Source organism: Ambystoma mexicanum, chromosome 4q (assembly GCF_040938575.1).
Source record: "Ambystoma mexicanum isolate Mex_15411 chromosome 4q, UKY_AmexF1_1, whole genome shotgun sequence".
Lineage (NCBI taxonomy): Eukaryota > Metazoa > Chordata > Amphibia > Caudata > Ambystomatidae > Ambystoma > Ambystoma mexicanum.
In genome coordinates this window covers 1,145,613,618-1,145,632,331 of record NC_090928.1, presented here as the reverse complement: position 1 = coordinate 1,145,632,331, position 18,714 = coordinate 1,145,613,618, and the positions used below count along the sequence as shown (strand labels likewise).

Sequence of the window (18,714 nt, the reverse complement as noted above, 5' to 3'; positions counted from 1 at the left end):
GCCGATGAAAACCAGATCCTGAAAGGGCTCCATATGAGACTTCTCCCAGTTCACCAGAAAGCCCCAGTCCTGCAAAGCCTGGCAAACCAGCTGAAGATGAGCCAGGACCATCCGCCTTAGGGCCGCCTTGACCAACCAGTTGACCAGGTAGGGAAAAATCTGAATGCTCATCAGGTGCAGATGCGCCACCAGGCGAGCCACTAGCTTGGTGAACACCCTGGGGGCCAAGCGCAACACGAACGGGAGCACTCGGAACTGAAAATGTTTGATTCCCACTACAAAACTAAAGACCTTCATGTGGCAGGCTTCATGTGGCAGGGGCAGAGTGACACGTGGTTGTAAGCATTCTGGAGATCTAGGGATGCCATCCAGTCCCCCATGCAACATCGGGAGAAGGTTCTGCAAAGTTTCCATTTTGAAGCGTTCCTTCCGGACAAAGCAGTTCAGAGCCTTGAGGTCCAAGATGAGGCGAGACTTCCCTGTAGGTTTGGGTACCAGAAATACCTGCGAGTAGAAACCCAGACCCTGGAGTGGGAAGGGAACGGGCATGATTGCCGCCTTCAGCAACAATTCGGAAGGGGCAGTTGACATATCCAACCTCTTGGTAAGCGATCGGGGAACAGCAGTACGAACCATGCAATCCTGGACAGAGGGAGGCATAAAGTTTATTCGATAACACCTCCGAACGGTGTCTAGAGCCCAAGAATCCGAGCACCACCTATCCCATGCCAGAAAAAACAGACCGAGATGTCCACCCACCGGCCTGCCCAAACCGTTAGGACGTCTGGCCTGGACGAGAAGAGCGCGGAGGACCATGCCCCCCTCCCCCTGGTTCTCCGAAAAGAGCAGGAGGAGGAACCGGGAAAGACCATCTGCTCCCAGCACCCGCAGAAGATTTCTTGACTGTCGAGGTAGACTTCTGCCTTCATTTGTCAGCAAAACACCTTATGCACTTTATCCTCAAGTAAATCACCAAAACGTTTGGAAAAGTCAAAAGGAGGTTTTAGGGCAGCCACCTTCTGTGAACCTTCGGTTTTCCAATTCCGCAGATGCACATGCCTCGGGGCCAACACACCAGCACCCATGGCCATGGCCGAAACCACGCACTCCATCAAACGCCAGATTGCACTAAAGTTCAACCTGCCGCTGCATGTCAGCTAGCAGCGGGGCACAGTCAGAACCCCCATCCACACCCTTCTTCAACTTCCTAAAACCGCTCAGCACAGTCTCTGCAGTGTCAGAGCCATACATATTCGTCCTGAGGGCCAGATGTGCACCCACATGAACATTCTTCAGGCTGGAATTCACCCTACAGTCCACTGGGTCCCAGACAGCCGCCTCCTCTGTCAACATAGAGGAGCGACCCACCAGACTGGCGAGGATATCATCAACCTCAACTGAGTCCGAGAGCAATACACTGGCGAATAGTGGGGTCAGCCCTTTCCACTGGTACCAAGGGCTCCGAAAAACCATGCAGCCCCAAACTTGAGCAAGAACTGCCTCCACCTCGCCCCTGTCCAGATATTTCCCTTCTGCGTCAACTGATGAAGAACAGGAAGTGGTAGAGGAGGAGGACTCTGCGCCAGAAGAGGAGGATGATGATAAAGACGACCAACGCTGGCGCTTGTGCCCATGCGTACGGCCATGATGCTGTAGCAACCTCTTTAGGTCCTTCCTGGATAAGGAAAAATGTCTTGATTTCTTCTTCCTCCTGCGAAGCTCAGCTTTAGTGGAAGACGAGGAAGAGGACAGGGCAAAGTGGCCGGGTTTAGCAGAGAGCTTTGCCATGGTGTAGGCAGGCGCATAAACAGCAAACAGGAATTCCACTTGCTGAGCAACTATTTTTAAACTGCATGACCGGAAGAAAGCCACCAATGAGGGAGAACAAATATTTAATCCCCTTGGGAACGGGACGTTATATCAATGTTTCCCTCCTGGATCCACCGGAGAAACACTAACAACCCCCAACCCCTTGGAGGTGGAGCCTGTAGAAGGCACATCAGTCAGCCGGCTTCTCAGCTGATGAAGAATGGGACGCCAAGAAGAAGCGGCGTGCAAAGCCCCACTAACATGGGTCCCCCACACCCCACTACAACAGAGCAGACCACCTTACCATAGACCGGGCCCTGCGGGAGCCCGGGTGGCGATGCCTCTACACTGACCCCCGATGCCAGGCAACAAATCGGGAGAGGCTTTAATCCCTGCTCAACCAGTACCCAAGCCCAGCAGGGGAACCGGGAGTACGCTGCGCCTGGAGGGAACCTAGGCCCTGCCACACAGCCCCACCAGGAGGCCAGCAACTGTAGCTCCCCAGAGCCCCGCGAGGGAACAGTCCAACCTGCCGGAGGCAGGAAAAATGTAACTGGATGCTGTGGTTTAGGGGGCGGAGTTATATGAAATAAAAGAAATAGAAGAAGGTCCTGTGTCAGAGGCAGGGGCCTCATGAGGCAAGTACTGGGACGAGGAAGAGTGGACATGGAAGTAATGTCTACTGATATTCATTGGGGTGTTTTTATATCTGCATCCATTAGACCTAGAACAGACACTGTGCCTGTAATTAACCACAGAAGGGTCATTAGACCCAGAGAAAGTACAGGATCACCAGAGCAGCCATTGTAGAGGGCCCGCATCCGGACACCAGGGCGGGCCACCAGTTCCACGCGCTGCGAGCACACAGCGTGTGAGGTGCAGGATCACCCTGCACCGGCCGGATCACCGGCTCTGGTGTTGGTGGCTGGGGGCACCCAGCTCCAGTCCACCGTGGCTTGGGGGCACCCAGGCCAAGGTGAGCCGCCTCGGCCATGAACATGTGGTGAGGCCCACGAACAATGACTGGACACAGACACAAGTTGCCGCTTCGTGGGGCTCTGCTGCACACCTGTGTCCGTGCCAGCAGAGCCCCTTTTATTACAGAGGCGTCATGACGAGGTCATGACGTTCTCTGACACAAAGAACTAGACCAACACACAACAGCCATTAGCCCTGGGGAATCATTACTTTCAGAGTAGGCACTGGAACTGGAGACAATACACATCTGCAATCATTAGCCAGGGCAGATGCAGGTATATATGTCACTTATACCAGACCATGGTCTGTGTAGTAGTTGCACAGCAGTTAATGTGTCCGCGAGCATTCCAGAGCTTGAACTGTACCTTAAATTGACCTTCAGAGCAGCTACTGCGTCTACGATTCCAACAGGCTGTCCTGTGTAATTTCAAAACCAGATGTTTAGTAAGTCACCTACCAGGGGTGCAACACAACCTACATTTCAGGGGGGCTAACTCTTTGATGGGCTGGGCCACTTTAAAAACTACCCTCTGTACTACCCCAAGGGTTGTCTGGCTAGGGGCCCAAGTATCAAATGGTAGCAGCCCAGCATTACACAGTTTCACACACACAATTACACTAAACATCCCATTTACCATGCACTCGCTCATGCAACCCAGGACCCCATACATCATAGACTCATTCACACACACATTAATTTACATACACACTCCTTGCACATATGCATACATACACAATGAGCTAACATGCGCTGCTAGTTTCAGAAGGGGCTTCCCTCGGCTCTCTGTCTAACAAAAAGCAAGTGCGCACATCAGCACCATCCCCTTAGATGTGAATGAACATATAATGTTCGCTGGGGAGGGGGCTGATGTGTCCATTTAATGTGTGTTAGGCAGAGAGGTGAGGGAAGCCTTTCTTGAAATTAGCAGCTTTAAAATTTTGCTGGGTGTGTGCAAATACATTTTTTCTGTAAACAGAAAAACACAGTAAAACTTTAAAGTCGCCAGTTTCATGAAAGGCTTCTTCAGCTCACATTTTGGGGCGGTGGTAGAGGGTGTGAAGCCCGATTAGCTCAATAGCGTCACGTACTTTAATTTCCACGCGTGATAAGTACAATACAACGAGTTACAGCTTCAGCTGCAGCCTCTTGCTTAAACGTGCATTTTCAGATGTTGCAAAAGGGCTGCTCTTACCAATACAACAACAAAGGGGTGAGAACGATCCAAGTCAACAGAAGCTAAAAGAAATGCACATTAAATGTAGAAGAGCTGGACCGCACGCACGCACTCACCTGATGCTGCCTGTAGATTGAAAAGGAGCGTTTCGGAAAGGGAAGCCTTATGTTGCTTTCATTATCAATTGGACCCGATAGCATTGTTTGTTTAATAGTTTGCCGACACTTTACAAAATGCCTTTAAGGCGTCATGACGTATCCACGTATTTCTGAAATGCTGTTTAGTTGTCGTGACTACGGCCTGAAGTTCCCTGGGCGTGATTTCTGTAACTTTACTGCCACGGGAGAGGAGGTGCGTGGGGACGGAAGCAGGCATTGCTGGTGTTGCATGATATGCGGCTCCCCCGCTGTAGTGGGCTCCAGCAATGTGCAGTCGGGGAGCCGGTGAAACGTCAGAACATGCTATCTGTCAGAAAATGCTATGGGTAGCATTTCCTGAGAGTGTGGTTATGAGGAGTTTTGGCATTTTCAACCCTATGTTGTACAGGGCATTTCAACATTAAGCACAAGCAAAATCTGAGCCGCCTGTGATTAATTTTACCAATTGAACCCTGTGGTAGCTTCACCATAGCTCTCAACCATTTCTGTTGCAAAGGCGGGTGAAATCACCCGATTTTGTTTTTGGCGGGTGAGACGCCCATTGAAATGAGTGGGCGTGCAGGAGGCTTGGCGGGTGAGTCAGCCCTTTACAAGGCGGGTGACACCCGCCAAAAGCGTGTGAGTTGAGAGCTATGGCTTCACAGAGAATTGGAGCAGTGCCTCAGCAATTTTACCCCTATGTTGCATTATTTATGTAGTGATAGCAAAGTCTGACGGCTTGTAATGTCAGTTTTTGCTACGCTGCAAAGCCCCCTGTGACGAATTTTACCAATTTAACCCTATGGTAGCTTGGCACCATCCTTCCTGGGAAAGTGGAGCTGTGCCTCAGCAATTTTAACGGGAACTATGTGATCACTGCAACGACCAAAAATGACGACTTTTTCTTTTTTGAACCCTTTACACCACATATATAAGCGGGGGGGAGACCCCTGCAGCCCCCCCATATTAATATCATACCCTAAACCCCCCCATATATATATATATATATATATATATATATATAGTGTAAGGGGTTAAAAAGAAAAAAAAGTCATCATTTTCGGCCGTCGCAGTTCCCAGGTTGACATTTTTGTACGATTCCATTTTAACCCTATGTTGCATTATTTATGTAGCGATAGCAAAATCTGACGGCATGTAATGTAATTTTTTGCTACCCTGCAAAGCTGCCTCTGAGGAATTTTACCAATTTAACCCTATGGTAGCTTGGTGCCGTCCTTCCCGGGGAAGTGGAGCTGTGCCTCAGCTATTTTAACCCTATGTTGCTTTATTTATGTAGCAATAGCAGAATCTGAGGGCATCGGTAGCAAAATCTGACGGCATGTAATGTCATTTCTTTACAACCCAGCAAAACCGCCTGTGAGAATTTTTCCAATTAAAACCTTTGGTAGCTTGGCGCCGTCCTTCCCGGGGAAGTGGAGCTGTGCCTCAGCAATTCTAACCCTATGTTGCATAATTTATGTAGCGATGGCAAAATCTGAGGGCAGCGGTAGCAAAATCGGAGGCGTGTAATGTCATTTTTTGCTACCCTGCAAAGCCGCCTGTGAGGAAGTTTACCAATTTAACCCTATGGTAGCATGGCACTGTCCTTCTCGGGTAATTGGAGCTGTGCCTCTGCAATTTTAACCCTATGGTGCATTATTTATGTAGTGATAGCAAAATCTGACGTCAGCGGTAGCAAAATCTGACAGCATGTAATGTAATTTTTCCTATGTTGCACAGGCTAGTTGAGCAAGGGGTTGCTTCACTATCCCTGCTTGACAAATTTCTGGCTTGAGGTTGCGTGGCTGCCTTCCACTAAAACTATTGCGGCACGGGATGGAAAACCACTCTATAAAACCCAATAAAAGTGTCTTCGCTGCTGCCTTGTTGTGATACGTGTTAAGTAGTGGCCACAATACTTCCAGCTTGACTTGCATCAGAGCCCTTCAAAACCGAATGCCCTAGCCCTCCCCCTAGCCTCCCCCTTTCTGTTTTCACTGTTGTATCTGTTTGGAGGCCTGTTTCTGGCTTTGCTCACAATTGACGGCATGCTTATACCTGCAGTTTATCCTCCAGGTGCAATTTCCCATCTCAAATTTCCAGCAAGTGGTATTTCTTCCAAACCCCCCCCAGTTTGGGCCCTCCTCCCCGTTCTGAAAGGGCCACTTTCCCCGGTTGTTGCTGCAAATGTAGCTCTTCCCCGGAAGCTTATGAATGCCCTGTGATATGACGTGAATGTGCTGCTCATATGTGTTTAGCGAAGCCGCATCCCGTGGGTACTTTTGCACCATTATTGTCTTCCAGTGTGCTATTGTACGGACATGGGATCCATCAGACAAAAACAGGCATATGTGCTGTTACATAGAGGAGCAGCACATAGATGCCATTAACCAACAGGCGGTGACTTGGGCAGCGCACAAATCATTGTTGCACACATATTACTGCATTGATTTGTCATGGACTACTGTCTGCATGGTGACACACAATGAACCCTGCTTTCCTAAACAAGGTGCCAAGTCACAGCGAGGAGCCATCTGGTGTGTGCTAGGCAGTAGTTGGCTTGTTGAGAAAATGTAAAGACCTTTAATGCTTAGTGGGGTTAAAACTTACTTGCCCCTCCTCCACACATACATACTGTATTCCTCTTCCTTTTATCCCAATGATTACACAAACCCTCATTTTGTATTGGAAAACATACAGATAAATTTATTGGAGTCAACTAATGAGCGGTCCTAGTCTTGCCCCAGTCCTGAGTGGATGTGACGTAAAACACCTCCCCCGGAGCCCTTCGCCATTCCCGGACTTCACACAAACTGGTGACCCATCACTTTGGCTTTTATCTCCTGCCTTTATTTTCTGCTAGGGCAGTCACTTCCATGCACCTGTAAGCATCACCTAGGGCCACTACAGTTGCAAGGAGTCCCAACTGTCCATAAGGGTTCCAGTGCCCATAGAACCCCAACCAGGCTCCTGTAGCCAGTGGGTAAAGCTTGCGGCAGCTTCTGCAGTGTGACTCCTCTCTGGCTAGGACCGCTCTGTAACTCTGCCATGCTCAGGGGCTGCCCCCCACAACCACTGATGCCCCTACTCACTGCAAAAAATACTGTGATCTCTTACTCGCATCCTGCTATCCTGACTGCTGTGAAGATGTCTAGGAGGAAAATATGACCTGCATTTGACATGTGCACCCCATCTCTATCAAAATGTATGGGTTCCTTATCACAAAGCATTCTGTGCCTAATAAATCCCAATCCTTCAAGCTGCATACATTTCTCCATGCTCTTATTAAACTACTTCTAGTATTTTCCATGGCCACATTGGACCCTGCACCCTGCCGAACACTCTGTGGGATAATCTCAGAGCAAAGTATTTTGGTGTCCTCCAACATCTGCCCCAAGATTTCGATACCCTCCTGCATCAGGCCTAGTAGCCGCCACCTACCCAGGGCAGTGAGACCATTACCCCCAAGGTGCACTACCAAGAATTTGGGTGCAGTGACCTGGCCAGATGCATTTGCACTGCCGACATCAGCACGTGCCACATCATGCCCGGCATACCAAACCAAACCGACTCTCTGTTTCTCATCCTCATATTTCCTCCATCCCTCTGCTATTGACGTGCTCTTTGCTCTGCTCTTGTCACAAAGGAGTGCCTGATTTTAACTGTCTATTGAGAGGCCACCCTCAACCTGGGGAGTTCCTTCTCTCCCCAATCAAGATGTCGCACAACAAACTGTTTAATGGATTCTTTGTTCAACCCGATTTCAGACTCATATCGTGCCACTTGAATCCTTTGCCATGTGCCACCAACGAGCCAAGAACCTTACATTTTCTATGTATTCATGTGTAGTGGACGCAGTTATCAGTGTCTGCTCCTGAGTTCTATAGAGCAGAGGCTGAGGTAACACATTTTTTTTCTGATCATGAGCTTGAATGGAGACATTTTTGTTGCAGAAGATGGGGTAGATATACTGGCCATTAGGAGAAATAAAAAGACTGTAGGAAGAGGACAGTTGGAAGAGAGGAGACAGAAAAGGAAAGCGACTTACGTGTTGTACCTCTGGTGCCCTCTGCTCGAAGCTGTGCAGTAGGCAATGTGGGGGTTTTCTTTTTACCCCTAGAATCTCCCACATCATCACCATCACACCACTGGTAAAATGACTTCCTCGATCCAACTCAATCCTTTGCAGGAGGCCGAGGCGAGAGAAGATGTGGTTGATCATTAGTGAGGCAGCTGTCTGCGCCTTACAATTCACAGTTGGAAGGCACTCCACCCATTTTGTGAACAAGCATGTCACAGTCAACATGTACTTGCTTCCTCTAGAATAGCGATTAACTGACCCAATGACCCTATGTAACCCTATGGTAGCTTGGCGCCATCCTTTCCAGGGAATTGGAGCTGTGCTCACGAATTTTAACCCTATGTTGCATTATTGTTACAGACTTGATGGTCGTGCAGTATATGGATACCTCCGTCCCCAAGTGCCCCACAGGCAACACCAAAAATACTGCCTGAGCGGTCTTTGAGGTCACAGGTGTGGAAGTCTGTCGGGCCTGGATTCGGAACCAGCCAGAACATCCCTTGACCGCTGTAAGGCAATATATGTTTAAGTACAGGGTGGATATGACAATTCAAGAGCAAAGAATAGTTTACCTAAATAGTGCTTACCTATCTGTATGGAAGTGTCGCCCTGAATTACAGAGGAAGGCTAGGCACTGGGCAATTGCAATGATGAGCCCCTCCCAGTAGAGTACGATGATGGTGCTGAGCCCCAGTAGTGGCTGGATGGAATCAAGGGAAGCACCGCAGGTGAACACCTAGCGTAAGGCCAATGGTCAAAACGTAATCCGTAGAATAATCCGATACAAGTCCGTGGTCTGGCAACGAGGAGACAATGCAGATGCAGGTCGTAGGCAAAAACAATCCGTAATACAAGTCCGTGGTCTGATAACAATGAGTTCAGAATACCAAGAGCAGATTCAGGGTGCAAAACCATCCGTAGTACAAAGTCCGTGGTCCGATAACAATGAGTTCAGAATACCAAGTGCAGATTCAGGATGTAGGCAAAACAATCCGTAATACAAAGTCCATGGTCTTGGCAACAATGAATGCAGAGAGCAGATTCAAGACGAATCGTCACACAATCCGGGAAGGAAGCAGCTGTGAAGCAACGTCTTCCGTGTTTCCATGCGTATTTTACAATAGCAGGAGTCACATGATCCACAGCATGGAAGCGTTGATACGTGGTGGGACGTCACGTGTCACGTGATCCGTGACGTGCAGGTTACTGTGGATGGTGCCGGGGAGAGTCACGTGATCTGTGACGTGCAGGTCTGTGGACGGTGCCGGGGAGAGTCACGTGATCCGTGACGTGCAGGTTTGTGTGAACCGTATCGGGTGCTGTAACCAAACGGGAGTCTACACTTCAACTGCCAGTACCGGGAGGGACGATAAACACCAGGCCTGCCATATCGTGTTCTGCTATGATATGTGAGAGGGCGAGCTGATGTCCGTGTGTCAGAGTGTGTGTGTTGTCGGGAAACAGGATGGGTGGTGGTTGTAATCGGGTGGGAACCAATAGGGGGTGCATTCGAATGTACAGAAGGTGTGACAGAGCCCCCCCTCAAAGGCCCACGACCCCGTGGGCACGCAGGATAGTCCCTGTGAAAACGTGCAACAAGAAGCGGGGCCTGGACGTCCCGGGACGGAACCCAAGAGCGGTCCTCGGGTCCATACCCCACCCAATCCACAAGGTACTGGAGCTGACCCCTTCGTACACGGGAACCCAAGATAGCACTAACCTCATAGACATCCGGGGAGGACACGGAGACAGGGGCAGGTGGTGTTATGATACGAGTGGGGGCAAGGCAAGGCTTGAGGAGGGAGGTATGGAAAACCGGATGGATCCGCCAATCAGGAGGAACAGATAGGCGTAAAGCCACAGAATTCAGGACTCTGGTAATCCTATAGGGACCAACAAAACAGGGCAACAACTTGCGACAACCAGGGATACGTAAGTGTCGAGTCGACAGCCACACCCGATCACCCACGCGATACACAGGTGCCGCAGCCCCCTTCCTGTCTGCTTTTGCTTTCATCACCGTCTGTGCTTCACGGAGGTGAACAAGAGTCTGAGCATGGACCTCAGCTAGATCGCGAGCACAGGCGTTTGCAGCAGGAGTAGCAGTGAGGAAATCAGGAAGCGGAAGGGTACGTGGATGTTGACCGTACATGGAATAGAAAGGGGAAAAGCCGGTAGCTGGGTGCCATGAATTGTTATATGCGAACTCGGCGAGGTGAAGCATGTTATACCAAGAGTCCTGGTACCGAAGGGTCAGACAGCGTAGATACTGCTCTAGGACTTGGTTCACCCTCTCGGTCTGCCCGTCGCTTTCTGGGTGGTAGGCTGAGGAGAAACATGAATCAATACCCAGGAGCTTGGTAAGAGAACGTCAAAAACAGGACGTGAATTGCGAACCGCGGTCCGACACGATGACTTGTGGAAGACCAAAGAGGCAAAACACTGCTTTGAAGTACAAGCGGGCCAAAGTCGGAGCCGAGGGTATGCCAGTACATGGGATGAAACGGGCCATCTTAGTGTAGGAATCCACGATAACCCATATGGTGTCGTAACCCAGTCTGCGGGGTAGGTCTGTAACAAGATCCATAGATATCGTGTGCCATGGCTTGGGGGGAACGGGCAAGGGTTGGAGCAATCCCAGAGGGCGTCCTCTGCGAGACTTACATTGGGCACAGATGTAACAGGTATTTACGTAGTCTTTTATGTCTTTTCTCATCGAGGGCCACCAGCACCACCGCTGCAGTAGTTCTAATGTACGTTGCTGCCCTGGATGACCGTTAATGGCGGCATCGTGAGACCAGACCAGCGCCTGATTGCGTATGTCGCATGTGGGAAGGAATAGTTTGCCTTGGATAAAAGGTAATCCCTCCTGGAGGACTATGTCCCAATCGGCGAGTGCGTGAGGATGTATAGAGACCCAACGTCTAATGGCGGTAAGCATGGGTGGGGATGGTGTACACAGGCAAATAACATGGCCCTTTCCCAACAAAGTGTCCGGAAATGAACACAATGGTTCCCCCCCAGGTGGAACGAGAAAGCGCGTCCGCTTTGCCATGATTAGGGCCAGGTCTATATTTTACCACAAAATCAAACCCAGCGAAAAACAAGTGCAAACGCACTTGTCTGCTGTTCGCACATTTCAGAGAGGCCAGGTCTTGTAAGTTCTTGTGAGCTATGTATACTACTGTGTGGTGCTTCGCCCCCATGAGGTGGTGTCGCCATGTTTGGAGCGCATCCTTAATGGCCAGTAGTTCTTTCTCGGTCACAGTGTAATGGGTTTCGGCGATGGTGAACTTCCGGGAATGATAAGCCACCGGATGCAAGTTACCAGTGGTTGAACAAGATTGGGACAGAATGGCGCCCAGTGCAAACGAGGAGGCGTCAGCTTCCAACACAAACGGAAGGTCAGGGTCAGGGTGTTGCAATACCGGGGCAGAAACGAACCTGGCCTTAAGCATCTCGAAGGCCTCCTGGTGTACAGAGGTCCAGGTGAAAGGGACAAGAGAGCTGGTCAGGGCTGTCAGTGGAGAAACCATGGAAGAGAAACCGGCGATAAAACACCGGTAAAAGTTGGCAAAGCCGAGAAATGATTGGAGCTGTTTGGTATTGACTGGGGTTGGCCACTCCGTGACAGCACGGACCTTTGACTGGTTCATAGATAGCCCTCTGGGGGAAATATGGAACCCCAAAAACTCCACCTCTCTTGAATGGAACAAACACTTTTCTGGCTTTGCAAACAGGGAGTTCTTCTTGAGACGCGAAAGGACTTCTTTCACGTGAGCGACGTGTTCCTCAAGGGAGGAGGAATAAATCAATATGTCGTCCAGATAAACAACTACGAAAGTATCCAGAATGTCAGAGAATACTTCATTGATGAAGCGCTGGAAAGTCGCGGGGGCATTACAGAGCCCGAAGGGCATCACAGTATATTCAAACAATCCCTGGGGGGAACAGAATGCCGTTTTCCATTCGTCTCCATGCCGCATGCGGATCAGATTGTACGCTCCTCTTAGGTCTAGTTTAGTATATATGGACGCCTTTGATAGCCTGTCCAATAACGGGGAAATGAGGGGGATGGGGTATCTGTCCTTTACGGTGATAGAGATTAACCGTCTGTAATCCACACACGGACGTAAATCGCCTTCTTTTTTTGGCACAAAAAAATAGGACTTGCAGCCGGCGAACAAGAAGGACGGATGTGACCTAAGCGGAGAGCCTGCTGGATGTATTCCTTTAAGGCCCGTTCCTCAGACTGCGACAAAGAGTAGATTCTGCCCCTTGGTATGGAGGCTTCCGGGAGGAGGTCAATGGGGCAATCATAGGGTCTGTGTGGCGGCAGGACCTCCGCTATGGTTTTATCAAAAACCGTTAGGTAGTCATGATAGACAGCAGGAATGCCTACCATAGTGGCCCCCACGGTATGTGATGGGATGTCGGATGTAACGTCAACAACACGGGAGGAAGCCATAGCACCTAGGATCGTGGCGGGAGAAGCAAGAGTCTCAGACTCGATAAGACAGTAATGTTGGCATACCTCTGACTCAAATGTCACTTGTCCTGTACCCCAAGTGATCAAAGGGTTGTGTTGTCTTAGCCAGGGAATACCCAAAATCATACCGAACTGTGGTGTTGTAATGAGGTCAAAAGACATATTCTCCCTATGGGTGCCTTGTATCACTACTTACAGGGGCGCGGTATGATGCTTGATTGGACCAGAAGTCAGGGATGTGCCATCTACCGCTTGCACTGGTTCTGGGTGCTCTTTCTTAATCAGGGGTAGGTTGAGACGTTGTGCTAATGAAATGTCGATGAAACAACCAGTGGCCCCCGAGTCGATCACTATCTGTACAGCATGAACGATCTCACTGGTAGGTTTTATCAGGGCGTGAACCATAATGGGTCTGATAAAGCCGAAGGTGGGCTCAGTGGGGGTCGTAAAAGGGCTCGCCAGTACCCCCTGTCTCATGGGCGAGCCTTCCGAAAACCCGGTGTCTTGTTTTGTGGTCGTCGGGGGCACTCCTTTACATAGTGACCGTTTAGGCCGCAGTAAAAACAGGCATTACCTGTTCTCCGACGTTCTCGTTCCGATTGTGTTATCGGGCTTCGGATCCCGCCTATTTGAATAGGTTCGGCGTTAGCGGAAGAAGGAGCCGGATTGGACTGGCTAGTGAAGGTAGATTCCGCCTTCCGTTCGGATCTACGGGCGTCCACCTCTAACGCAAGATCCACTAGTTCCGTGAATGCAGAAGGAAGGGCAGGAACCACAGAGAGAGCATCTTTCATGGCGTTACATAGTCCTCGATAGAACACGATCGCCTTCTTTTCCTCTGGCCAGGAGGTCTCTGCGGCGAGTTGGTTGTATCTGGTAATGTACTCGATCAGCGTTTGCCTACCCTGTGTGAGGTCTAGAAGTTCTAAATCCCTTGACTGGGCCTTGTAACAGGTATCGAACACCTTAGCCATTTCTGTCACTAAAAGATCGAAGTCGTACAGAGCAGGGTGGTCATTCTCCAGTAACGGATTCGCCCACGTGGCTGCTACTCCCGATAAATGGGACAAAAGAAAGGCAGCCTTTGTGATAGAATCGGGGAAAGCCTGGGGCCTGCACAAGAAGTGGAGCTTACATTGGTTTATGAAAGTGCGATACTTCCGGGGGTCGCCCTGGTAGCGTTCTGGGGCAGCGAGAGGAAAGGAGGTCGGTAGCAACACAGGGGTGGGGACTGGGGCGGGAGTAGGAACAGGTTGGGCTGGAGGGGCGGGATCCCCGAACTCGGTATCTGCGGGCAGGGGAAAGCGTGTGCTCTGTAAAGCGTCAAGGCGATGGTGTATGGCGGCTGTAGCGGTAGCCATGTCGGTCCTAAGGGCTGCCACTGCCTGCATTAGAGCGGTCACGGGGACCCCGGTGGAGGGATCCATATTCCAAACCACCAATGGCTTCACAGTCTGTTAGGACTTGATGGTCGTGCAGTATATGGATACCTCCGTCCCCAAGTAACCCACAGGCAACACCAAAAATACTGCCTGAGCGGTCTTTGAGGTCACAGGTGTGGAAGTCTGTCGGGCCTGGATTCGGGAACAGCCAGAACAATCCCTTGACCGCTGTAAGGCAGTATATGTTTAAGTACAGGGTGCATATGACAATTCAAGAGCAAAGAATAGTTTACCTAAATAGTGCTTACCTATGTGTATGGAAGTGTCGCCCTGAATTACAGAGGAATGTTAGGCACTGGGCAATTGCAATGACGAGCCCCTCCCAGTAGAGTACGATGACGGTGCTGAGCCCCAGTAGTGGCTGGATGGAATCAAGGGAAGCACTGCAGGTGAACACCTAGCGTAAGGCCAATGGTCAAAAAGTAATCCGTAGAATAATCCGATATGAGTCAGTGGTCTGGCAACGAGGAGACAATGCAGATGCAGGTCGTAGGCAAAAACAATCCGTAGTACAAGTCCGTGGTCTGATAACAATGAGTTCAGAATACCAAGAGCAGATTCATTTCTTGCCACCCTGCAAAGCCGTCTGTGAGGAATTTTACCAATTTAACCCTATGGTACCTTGGCGCCGTCCTTCGCGGGGAATTGGAGCTGTGCCTCAGCAATTTTAACCCTATGTTACATGATTTATGTAGCGATAGCTAAATGTGACGGCAGCGGTAGCAAAATCTGATGGCATGTAATGTCATTTGTTGCTACCCTGCAAAGCCGCCTGTGAGGAATTTTACCAATTTAGCCCTATGGTGGCATGGCACCGTCCTTCTCGGGTAATTGGAGCTGTGCCGCTGCAATTTTAACCCTATGGTGCATTATTTATGTAGCGATAGCAAAATCTGACGTCAGCGGTAGCAAAATCTGACAGCATGTAATGTAATTTTTCCTATGTTGCACAGGATAGTTGAGCAAGGGGTTGCTTCACCATCACTGCTTGACAAATTGCTGAATTGAGGTTCCGTGGCTGCCTTCCACTAAAACTATTGCAGCATGGGATAGAAAACCACTCTATAAAACCCAATAAAAGTGTCTTTGCTGCTTCCTTGTTGTGATACACGTTAAGTAGTGGCCACAATACTTCCAGCTTGACTTGCATCAGAGCCCTTCAAAACCGAATGCCCTAGTCCCCCCACCCCTTTCTGTTTTCACTGTTCTATCTGTTTGGAGTTTATCCTCCAGCTGCAATTTCCCTTCTCAAATTTCCAGCAGGTGGTATTTCCTCCAAACCCCCCCCCCTCAGTTTGGGCCCTCCTCCCCGTTCTGAAAGGGCCACTTCCCCCTGTTGTTGCTGCCAATGTAGCTCTTCCTTGGAAGCTTATGAATGCCCTGTGATATGGCGTCATTGTGCTGCCATTATTGTCTTCCAGTGTGCTATTGTATGGACATGGGACACATCAGACAAAAACAGGCATATGTGCTGTTACATAGAGGAGCAGCACATAGATGCCATTAACCAACAGGTGGTAACTTGGGCAGCGCACAAATCATTGTTGCCCACATATTACTGCATTGATTTGCTATGGACTACTGTCTGCATGGTGACACACAATGAACCCTGCTTTCCTAAACAAGGTGCCAAGTCACAGCGAGGGGCCATCTGGTGTGTGCTAGGCAGTGGTTGGCTTGTTGAGAAAATGTAAAGACCTTTAATGCTTAGTGGGGCTAAAACCTACTTGCCCCTCGTCAACACAGACATACTGTATCCCTCTTCCGCTTATCCCAATGATTACACAAACTCTCATTTTGTATTGGGAAACATACAGATCACTTTATTGGAGTCAACTAATGGGTCCTAGTCTTGCCCCAGTCCAGTGGATGTGGCGTAAAACATCTCTCCCGGGTGCCCTTCGCCATTCCCGGACTTCACACAAACGGGTGACCCATCACTTTGGCTTTTATCTCCTGCCTTTATTTTCTGCTAGGGCAGTCACTTCCATGCACCTGTAAAGCATCACCTAGTGCCACTACAGTTGCAAGGAGTCCCAACTGTCCATAAGGGTTCCAGTGCTTATAGAACCCCAACCTGGCCCCTGTTGCCAGTGGGTAAAGCTTGCAGCAGCTTCTGCAGTGTGACTCCTCTCTGGCTAGGACCGCCCGTAACTCTGCCATGCTCAGGGGCTGCCCCCCCACAACCAATGATGCCCCTACTCACTGCAAAAAATACTGTGATCTCTTACTCGCATCCTGCTATCCTGACTGCTGTAAAGATGTCTTGGAGGAAAATATCATGATCTGCATTTGACAAGTGCACCCCATCTCTATCAAAATGTATGGGGTCCTTATCACAAATCATTCTGTGCCTAATAAATAACAATCCTTCAAGCTGCATACATTTCTCCATGCTCTTATTAAAGTCCTTCTAGTATTTTCCATGGCCACATTGGAACCTGCACCCTGCCGAACACTCTGTGGGATAATCTTAGAGCAAAGTATGTTGGTGTCCTCCAACATCTGCCCCAAGATTTTGATACCCTCCTGCATCAGGCCTAGTAGCCACCACCTACCCAGGGCAGTGAGATTGTTACCCCCAAGGTGCACTACCAAGAATTTGGGTGCAGTGACCTGGCCAGTTCCATTTGCACTGCCGGCCCCAGCGTGTGCCATCTCATGCTCTGCATACCAAACCAAACCGACTCTCTGTTTCTCATCCCCATATTTCCTCCATCCCTCTGCCATTGACGTGCTCTTTGCTCTGCTCTTGTCACAAAGGAGTGCCTGATTTTAACTGTCTATTGAGAGGCCACCCTCAACCTGGGGAGTTCCTTCTCTCCCCAATCAAGATGTCGCACAACAAACTGTTTAATGGATTCTTTGTTCAGCCCGATTTCAGACTCATATTGTGCCACTTGATTCCCTTGCCATGTGCCACCAACGAGCCAAGAACCTTATATTTTCTATGTATTCATGTGTAGTGGAGGCAGTTATCCGTGTCTGCTCCTGAGTTCTATAGAGCAGAGGCTGAGGTAACACCATTTTTTTCTGGTCATGAGCTTGAATGGAGATATTTTTGTTGCAGAAGATGGGGTAGATATACTGGCCATTAGGATAAATAAAAAGACTGTAGGAAGAGGACAGTTGGAAGAGAGGAGACAGAAAAGGAAAGCGACTTACATGTTGTACCTCTGGCCCTCTGCTCGAAGCTGTGCAGTAGGCAATGTGGGGGTTTTCTTTTTACCCCTAGAATCTCCCACATCATCACCATCACACCACTGGTAAAATGACTTCCTCGATCCAACTCAATCCTTTGCGGGAGGCCGAGGCGAGAGAAGATGTGGTTGATCATTAGTGAGGCAGCTGTCTGCGCCTTACAATTCACAGCTGGAAGGCACTCCACCCACTTTGTGAACAAGCATGTCACAGTCAACATGTACTTGTTTCCTCTAGAATAGCGATTCACCGACCCAATGAAATCGACTTGGCAATCTGACCAAGGCAGTGTCATTCAACTTTTTTGTAGGCGAGCTCTGTGTGTGAGTGAACTGGGTTGGAATTGAGCATACACCAGACACCCCTTAAAGTAAGTGTCGATGTCCTGGCCCATGTGTGGCCGGTAAGAAACCTTGCGCAAGATTTCTAATGCTGAATGAAACCCCCAATGACAGGCAGTGGCTGCATCATTGGTGTGGTTCAACATTAGGCTTCGGAAAAAGGTAGGTACCACCCACTCATCACATCCAGATAGGGTTCTCCATACCAACAAACCATCTTGGATATGGAACATTTTGGAAAACTTCATCAACACCCAGAGACCCTCTTTACTGGCATAATCTGATTTTGTTAAAGGAAAAGTCACTGGGTCTTCAATGTGTCGATATAATTTTCCAATAATTGTGTCCTCTTTCTGTGCAGTGATGAAAACTCCACTGGGCAGTCAAAAGTTCACTATTTGCACGAGTTTGTGACCTGGTGACAGCGACCACTTGGATTTCACCCATCAGGGATTCTGTTTCTATGAAATCCCCAAGCAGAGCTCTGGTTTTTGCCAGCTTATCTAGGTACAGCCCTAGGGTTGCTCCCTAGGCTCCATCCATCCTACTTAGGTACGTTCATAATTAGTATAGCCTCATCTGAGGTGCTCATATAACAGCCATTACTTTTATCCAAATGGGTTCATTCAATCTTAGTATTTTTTCTATGTCCATGGATGACAGATTACTTATTTCTTTTTTGATTCTTAGGCGATAACTTTTATCATTACTGCCCCAGGAGGTCCAGTAATTAGATATTTTGATCATATTGAGTTTATTGATCAGTTCTCGGACACGGGTCACGGCTCGTGTTCATAGAGCCGTGATCACGTGTCTTACACAACTGAGTTGCTTGGCTGCGCACCGATGCAAGGAGGACATTCTGCCTTCAATCACGTGTCTTATTAAACTAGGTTGCTCGGCAACGCGCCGATGCAACAAAGACAGTCTGCTTTGAGCAGACGCTGAGAGAACTTCTCCGCTTCGTTCTTTACATATGGTGAGTTACAATTCACGCCTGTTTATTTCTATTTAGCGTTTAGCTACACTTTGAATAGGTCCTTTATATATATTCACTTTAC

At 49.2% G+C, this 18,714-nt stretch overlaps 1 protein-coding gene across 2 annotated transcripts in view; it reads right to left on the bottom strand.

Moving 5' to 3' along the window:
• Positions 1 to 4,202, bottom strand: part of SUPT7L (SPT7 like, STAGA complex subunit gamma) — a 138,253-nt gene extending 134,051 nt beyond the window's left edge. The window contains exon 1 of one of the 2 annotated variants that reach the window (XM_069608737.1): positions 4,079 to 4,202. The gene's annotated coding sequence lies outside the window, so the exon portion shown is untranslated. Of the gene's footprint in view, positions 1 to 3,152; positions 3,205 to 4,078 lie in introns of those variants that run through there. The other variant, XM_069608739.1, reaches the window with a different exon arrangement.
• Positions 4,203 to 18,714: the final 14,512 nt, after the last annotated feature.